Here is a 7,731-nt window from a genome sequence, read left to right as displayed (position 1 = left end):
GGAGGGTAACATACGGGAGAGAGGAGAGGGGTCAGAATGGTATGGAGGGAGGGAGGGAGATAGATGCGGGAAAGGGAGAGAGGAGAAGGAGGTTGGAATGGTATGGAGGAAGGAAGTAGGAGAGGGCAGGAGGGGGAGATAGAGGGGAAGAAGGAGAGAGAGTGAAGCGTGTTGTGATTGGAATGGTATGGAGGGAGGGAGTAAGGGAAAGAGGAGAGGGAAGAGAGGTACAATATGGACAGAGGGGGAGAGAGAGGAGGGGAGAGAGAGGAGGGTAGATGGAGAACAAGATATAGGAAGGGTAAATAAATCAAATTGAATATCGTCTCAGCACATGGTTAAGAAACAAGTAGCACATTCAGGTATATTATCATTCCAGCTCGGGAAGGACAGAGTGGAGGGTATTCTCCTCTCTTTTCTTATTGTCTCTTTTCTTCTCTTGTAGCAAAGACCTGCCCAAAATGGAATGAAACCTACAAGGCACCCACTTGCAGTGGATTGAGAGAGCCTCTTTGGCAGTGTTGTGTCGGATTGGTGGTGCAACAATGCGTGAATGAGAGGAGAGGAACATAGGGAGGATTTTGCTGTTCCAGGTGTAGCCAGCTGTGCTCTCTGCTGCCTGGAGATTAAGGTCGGAGCGACATCTATGTTCTAACACACAGATACACACAAATACAGATGCATGTCCCAAAAAATAAAACACAAACATAAAGTGTCTTAATCGGACATTGGGCCATCACGAACCACCAGAACAGCTTCAATGTGTCTTGGCATAGATTCTACAAGTGTCTGGAACTCTATTGATACAACACCATTCTTCTATGAGAAATCCATCATTTGGTGTTTTGTTGACGGTTGTGGAAAACACTGTCTCAGCTGCCGCTCCAGAATCTCTCATAAGTGTTCAATTGGGTTGAGATCTGGTAACTGAGACATACACACACACACAGACAAACACAGACAAACACACACACCCTTTAAACTCCCTATGCTCCTTTGAGACCCCTCTCAAAGTCTCTGAGATCTCTTCTTCTAGCCATGTTCGCAATAATAATAAGCAACTTGGCATTTGTATACATGACCCTAAGCATGATGGGATGTTAATAGCTTAATTAACTCAGGAACCACACCTGTGTAGAAGCACCAGATTTCAATATACTTTGTATCCCTCATTTACTCAAGTGGTTCCTTTATTTTGGCTGCTACCTGTACATACAGTACACACTCACAATCACACACATTTAAACAAGCATACGCACACACACATGCATGCACACGCACACACACACTTTCTGTCTCTCTCTCATACGTCCCCCCCGTCTCTGTCACGCACCCCACCCCTCCTCCGCCCTTTCAAAAGAAAATTAATCCGCTGTTTAACCTGACATTATTAACAAGGAGTTGTTATCGACATGAGGTAATGCCACTAATGATGGACTCTTCAATGAGCCTAATACATTCCCATTAACCGGAGACAACGCCATTACGAGGACACTCTTCCAGTTAAGGAGCGCCGGGACAAATGACATATGGCGGCGGAGATTCCATTAAGGGGATTACCATTACCTTGAGGCTCCAGCTTTAATCTCCACGTCTCTATCATACTGAAACGCTATCCTTCCCCATTGAGCATTACCATTAGTTCAGAACACCAACGCCCTTTCCGTGGAACTGGATCATTGTTGGGAGTGTCGCCATGCCTACCCCCACAAGTGTCAAAGATTTTTTTAAATTTTTTATTTCACCTTTATTTAACCAGGTAAGCAAGTTGAGAACAAGTTCTCATTTACAATTGCGACCTGGCCAAGATAAAGCAAAGCAGTTCGACACAACGACACAGAGTTACACATGGAGTAAAACAAACATACAGTCAATAATACAGTAAAAAAAACAAGTCTATATGAGCAAATTAGGTGAGAAGGGAGGTAAAGGCAAAAAAGGCCATGGTGGCAAAGTAAATACAATATAGCAAGTAAAACACTGGAATGGTAGTTTTGCAATGGAAGAATGTGCAAAGTAGAAATAAAAATAATGGGGTGCAAAGGAGCAAAATAAATAAATAAATTAAATACAGTTGGGAAAGAGGTAGTTGTTTGGGCTAAATTATAGGTGGGCTATGTACAGGTGCAGTAATCTGTAAGATGCTCTGACAGTTGGTGCTTAAAGCTAGTGAGGGAGATAAGTGTTTCCAATTTAAGAGATTTTTGTAGTTCGTTCCAGTCATTGGCAGCAGAGAACTGGAAGGAGAGGCGGCCAAAGAAAGAATTGGTTTTGGGGGTGACTAGAGAGATATACCTGCTGGAGCGTGTGCTACAGGTGGGAGATGCTATGGTGACCAGCGAGCTGAGATAAGGGGGGACTTTACCTAGCAGGGTCTTGTAGATGACATGGAGCCAGTGGGTTTGGCGACGAGTATGAAGCGAGGGCCAGCCAACGAGAGCGTACAGGTCGCAATGGTGGGTAGTATATGGGGCTTTGGTGACAAAACGGATTGCACTGTGATAGACTGCATCCAATTTGTTGAGTAGGGTATTGGAGGCTATTTTGTAAATGACATCGCCAAAGTCGAGGATTGGTAGGATGGTCAATTTTACAAGGGTATGTTTGGCAGCATGAGTGAAGGATGCTTTGTTGCGAAATAGGAAGCCAATTCTAGATTTAACTTTGGATTGGAGATGTTTGATATGGGTCTGGAAGGAGAGTTTACAGTCTAACCAGACACCTAAGTATTTGTAGTTGTCCACGTATTCTAAGTCAGAGCCGTCCAGAGTAGTGATGTTGGACAGGCGGGTAGGTGCAGGTAGCGATCGGTTGAAGAGCATGCATTTAGTTTTACTTGTATTTAAGAGCAATTGGAGGCCACAGAAGGAGAGTTGTATGGCATTGAAGCTTGCCTGGAGGGTTGTTAACACAGTGTCCAAAGAAGGGCCGGAAGTATACAGAATGGTGTCGTCTGCGTAGAGGTGGATCAGAGACTCACCAGCAGCAAGAGCGACCTCATTGATGTATACAGAGAAGAGAGTCGGTCCAAGAATTGAACCCTGTGGCACCCCCATAGAGACTGCCAGAGGTCCGGACAGCAGACCCTCCGATTTGACACACTGAACTCTATCAGAGAAGTAGTTGGTGAACCAGGCGAGGCAATCATTTGAGAAACCAAGGCTGTCGAGTCTGCCGATGAGGATGCGGTGGTTGACAGAGTCGAAAGCCTTGGCCAGATCAATGAATACGGCTGCACAGTAATGTTTCTTATCGATGGCGGTTAAGATATCGTTTAGGACCTTGAGCGTGGCTGAGGTGCACCCATGACCAGCTCTGAAACCAGATTGCATAGCAGAGAAGGTATGGTGAGATTCGAAATGGTCGGTAATCTGTTTGTTGACTTGGCTTTCGAAGACCTTAGAAAGGCATGGTAGGATAGATATAGGTCTGTAGCAGTTTGGGTCAAGAGTGTCCCCCTTTGAAGAGGGGGATGACCGCAGCTGCTTTCCAATCTTTGGGAATCTCAGATGACACGAAAGAGAGGTTGAACAGGCTAGTAATAGGGGTGGCAACAATTTCGGCAGATAATTTTAGAAAGAAAGGGTCCAGATTGTCTAGCCCGGCTGATTTGTAGGGGTCCAGATTTTTCAGCTCTTTCAGAACTTCAGCTGAATGGATTTGGGAGAAGGAGAAATGGGGAAGGCTTGGGCGAGTTGCTGTTGGGGGTGCAGTGCTGTCGACCGGGGTAGGAGTTGCCAGGTGGAAAGCATGGCCAGCCGTAGAAAAATTCTTATTGAAATTCTCAATTATGGTGGATTTATCAGTGGTGACAGTGTTTCCTATCTTCAGTGCAGTGGGCAGCTGGGAGGAGGTGTTCTTATTCTCCATGGACTTTACAGTGTCCCAGAACCTTTTAGAGTTAGTGTTGCAGGAAGCAAATTTCTGCTTGAAAAAGCTAGCCTTGGCTTTTCTAACTGCCTGTGTATAACGGTTTCTAGCTTCCCTGAACAGCTGCATATCACGGGGGCTGTTCGATGCTAATGCAGAACGCCATAGGATGTTTTTGTGTTGGTTAAGGGCAGTCAGGTCTGGGGAGAACCAAGGGCTATATCTGTTCCTGGTTCTAATTTTCTTGAATGGGGCATGTTTATTTAAGATTGTTAGGAAGGCATTTTAAAAAAATATCCAGGCATCCTCTACTGACGGGATGAGATCAATATCCTTCCAGGACACCCGGCCAGGTCGATTAGAAAGGCCTGCTCGCTGAAGTGTTTCAGGGAGCGTTTTACAGTGATGAGTGGAGGTCGTTTGACCGCTGACCCATTACGGATGCAGGCAATGAGGCAGTGATCGCTGAGATCTTGGTTGAAGACAGCAGAGGTGTATTTAGAGGGGAAGTTGGTTAGGATGATATCTATGAGGGTGCCCGTGTTTAAGGCTTTGGGGGTACCTGGTAGGTTCATTGATAATTTGTGTGAGATTGAGGGCATCAAGTTTAGATTGTAGGATGGCTGGGGTGTTAAGCATGTTCCAGTTTAGGTCGCCTAGCAGCACGAGCTCTGAAGATAGATGGGGGCAATCAGTTCACATATGGTGTCCAGAGCACAGCTGGGGGCAGAGGGTGGTCTATAGCAGGCGGCAACGGTGAGAGACTTGTTTTTAGAGAGGTGGATTTTAAAAGTAGAAGTTCAAATTGTTTGGGTACAGACCTGGATAGTAGGACAGAACTCTGCAGGCTATCTTTGCAGTAGATTGCAACACCGCCCCTTTGGCAGTTCTATCTTGTCTGAAAATGTTGTAGTTTGGAATTAAAATTTCTGAATTTTTGGTGGTCTTCCTAAGCCAGGATTCAGACACAGCTAGAACATCCGGGTTGGCAGAGTGTGCTAAAGCAGTGAAAAGAACAAACTTAGGGAGGAGGCTTCTAATGTTAACATGCATGAAACCAAGGCTATTACGGTTACAGAAGTCATCAAAAGAGAGCGCCTGGGGAATAGGAGTGGAGCTAGGCACTGCAGGGCCTGGATTCACCTCTACATCGCCAGAGGAACATAGGAGGAGAAGAATAAGGGTACGGCTAAAAGCAATAAGAATTGGTCGTCTAGAACGTCTGGAACAGAGAGTAAAAGGAGGTTTCTGGGGGCGATAAAATAGCATCAAGGTATAATGTACAGACAAAGGTATGGTAGGATGTGAATACAGTGGAGGTAAACCTAGGTATTGAGTGATGAAGAGAGAGATATTGTCTCTAGAAACATCATTGAAACCAGGAGATGTCATTGCATGTGTGGGTGGTGGAACTAATAAGTTGGATAAGGTATAGTGAGCAGGACTAGAGGCTCTAAAGATAAGGACTTCGAGGTCAGCAAGCATACCAACCTGTATCCCACTGCTGGCTTGCCTCTGAAGCTAAGCAGGGTTGGTCCTGATCGGTCCCTGGATGGGAGACCGGATACTGTTGGAGGGCCAGTAAAATGAGGTCCCTTATCGTAAGAGTAGAGGTGTTAACCCCGGTGCCCTGGCTAAATTCTAAACCTAGCCCTCGTACTATCATGGCCACCTAATCATCCCCAGCTTCCAATTGGCTCATTCATCCCTCCTCCTCTCCCGTGTAACTATTCCCCAGGTTGTTGCTGTAAATGAGAATGTGTTCTCAGTTAACTTACCTGATAAAATAAGGGTTGATAAATAAAAAAATATGAATTTTTAATTCCAAAATGCCACCAGGTGTGTCCTCTTTCCTTGCCCAAATCCAGGAATTTGTCTCTACAGATTTCTCTATCCATCCCCCTACCCATCATTCTATCTCCTCTAAGAACATTGTGCTACTGTAAAGAAATGTCCGTAGCGGAGACATAGCCCTCCTGTGTCCATTTTGGGATGCGGGGCTCGCTGAAGCGTGTAGGCTAGTTGTCACTTCGCGTTACGGTGAGCAGGGGCGGCCGTCCAGCATGCAGGCATGCAGAGCAGGGAACCACCTAGCAACCTCAACAACACCACCACCCCAGCCCCCTTCACTCCTTGTATAGTCATGCCATGTAGTCATAGCCTCCAGGGCTTGAATGACAGGCCTACACTCTTAGAAAAAAAGGTTCCAAAAGTGTTCTTTCAGTTCTACCAAGAACCGTTTTGATCAGTCTTTTTGGGGGACAAAGGGTTCAACCTAGAACCATCTTAAGAATCATTTTTTTGAAGAAAGGGTTCCTTCTTTGGAAGGGTAGAAGGGTTCTACATAGAACCATATATAATATTTCCCAGCATGCTCTATTGCAGGGAGAATTTCTAAATTGTTTGTTTTACAGGAAAATTTTGTTTTTACATGTACTGTACTTTCATTGGTTCATGCATTTTATGCTACATAAAGATGAATAACATACAGTTTCTAAACAAATCCAATCAGTTGGATATATACAGTAGCACCCGTTACTGAGATGGTTGGTCCAGTTTAGATGATTAAGGTAGTCTCAATATTCACTACTGTGGCAGTCATTCGGAGTGCCAGAGGTGGGACCAACTCACTATTATTTGAGTCACAAGCAAGCCTCAAGTCACAAGGTTCAAGTCCCAAATAGAATGGGTTGAGTCTCGAGTCAAGTCCAAGTCCTAAGAGCAAGTCAAGTTTCAAGTCAAGTAAAAATAAATCTATACATGTGTTGACTTACAAATCAATACCTTGGGACTATAATATAATGACAACCCACCCAAACTAGGTCTATCTGAAATATGAAAATGACCAATGAAATCACCAGGTAGCCTACAGTTCTGGCAAAGATCTGTCCGTAGTAAATTGCTAAACTGAATTGTATTTGTATAATATCAATGTAGGTAGACTACTGTTTTTCCCAGGCAAAACTGGAGGAAATTAAAGAAGTGCTTTCTGATCACTAATCTGGATACTTGCGCCTGCCTTTGCGGGCTAATGCTGATGACTGGTCATTGGTCAACAGTCAAGATGCTCAACTTTTTGGTTCTGAAGCATAGATTCAAATAATTTGGTGCAATGTCATAGGCCTATGTTAGTGAGCAGATCAAATAACCAAAGGTATAAATATAAAATACAAATGGTAGGCTATATCTAACCTGTTAAAATATGTATACGTTTTGCATGTATTTTTCCCATTCAGTTTCACACTCGAGACACCCCAAAACCTTCTCAACACGTACCTCAACCAACCTGTGTTGATTGACAGTTTGCTGGTCCAACCAGAGGGCCGAGTGTATGTTTCACTACCCAATCTGTCTTTTTTCAAGTGCAATACTGTCTCTGGCTGCATGGAGAGCAGCCTAATCCACGGAGACTCTGTGCCACAAAATTTGTGATAAAACATTACAAAACCTGGCCAGATAATTTCAAGCCATCAGTCTCAAGTCTAAACTGAGTCCAAGTCTGAAGTCATGTCTCAAGTTGTTTTTATTCTCAATCAAGTTGAGTCTCAAATCATCAGATTTGTGACTGGAGTCAGACTATTCCAAGTCACGTGACTCGAGTCCACACCTCTGGGAATTACACATCACAAGCCAGCATAATGTGATTTGCAGGTCTGATTGTGGCCTGTAAACCAGGAGATTCCTAACAACACTGTGTTCGGGTATAACTAAGCCCCCAAAGAAAGGCCTTATGATATATGAAATGTATTGTCATGAATAATAACATGTTAAAGGCTAATAAGGCTGGTGGAACCGTTCATAGAGAGTTGTAGGAAGAACCTTCCAAAGATGAAAGGGTTCTTGGTAGAACCCTTCATAGAT

The sequence above is a fragment of the Oncorhynchus nerka genome, linkage group LG26 (genome assembly GCF_034236695.1).
Source record: "Oncorhynchus nerka isolate Pitt River linkage group LG26, Oner_Uvic_2.0, whole genome shotgun sequence".
Taxonomy (NCBI): domain Eukaryota; kingdom Metazoa; phylum Chordata; class Actinopteri; order Salmoniformes; family Salmonidae; genus Oncorhynchus; species Oncorhynchus nerka.
The sequence above is the reverse complement of the archived record's forward strand: the minus strand, read 5'-3'. Positions refer to the sequence as shown.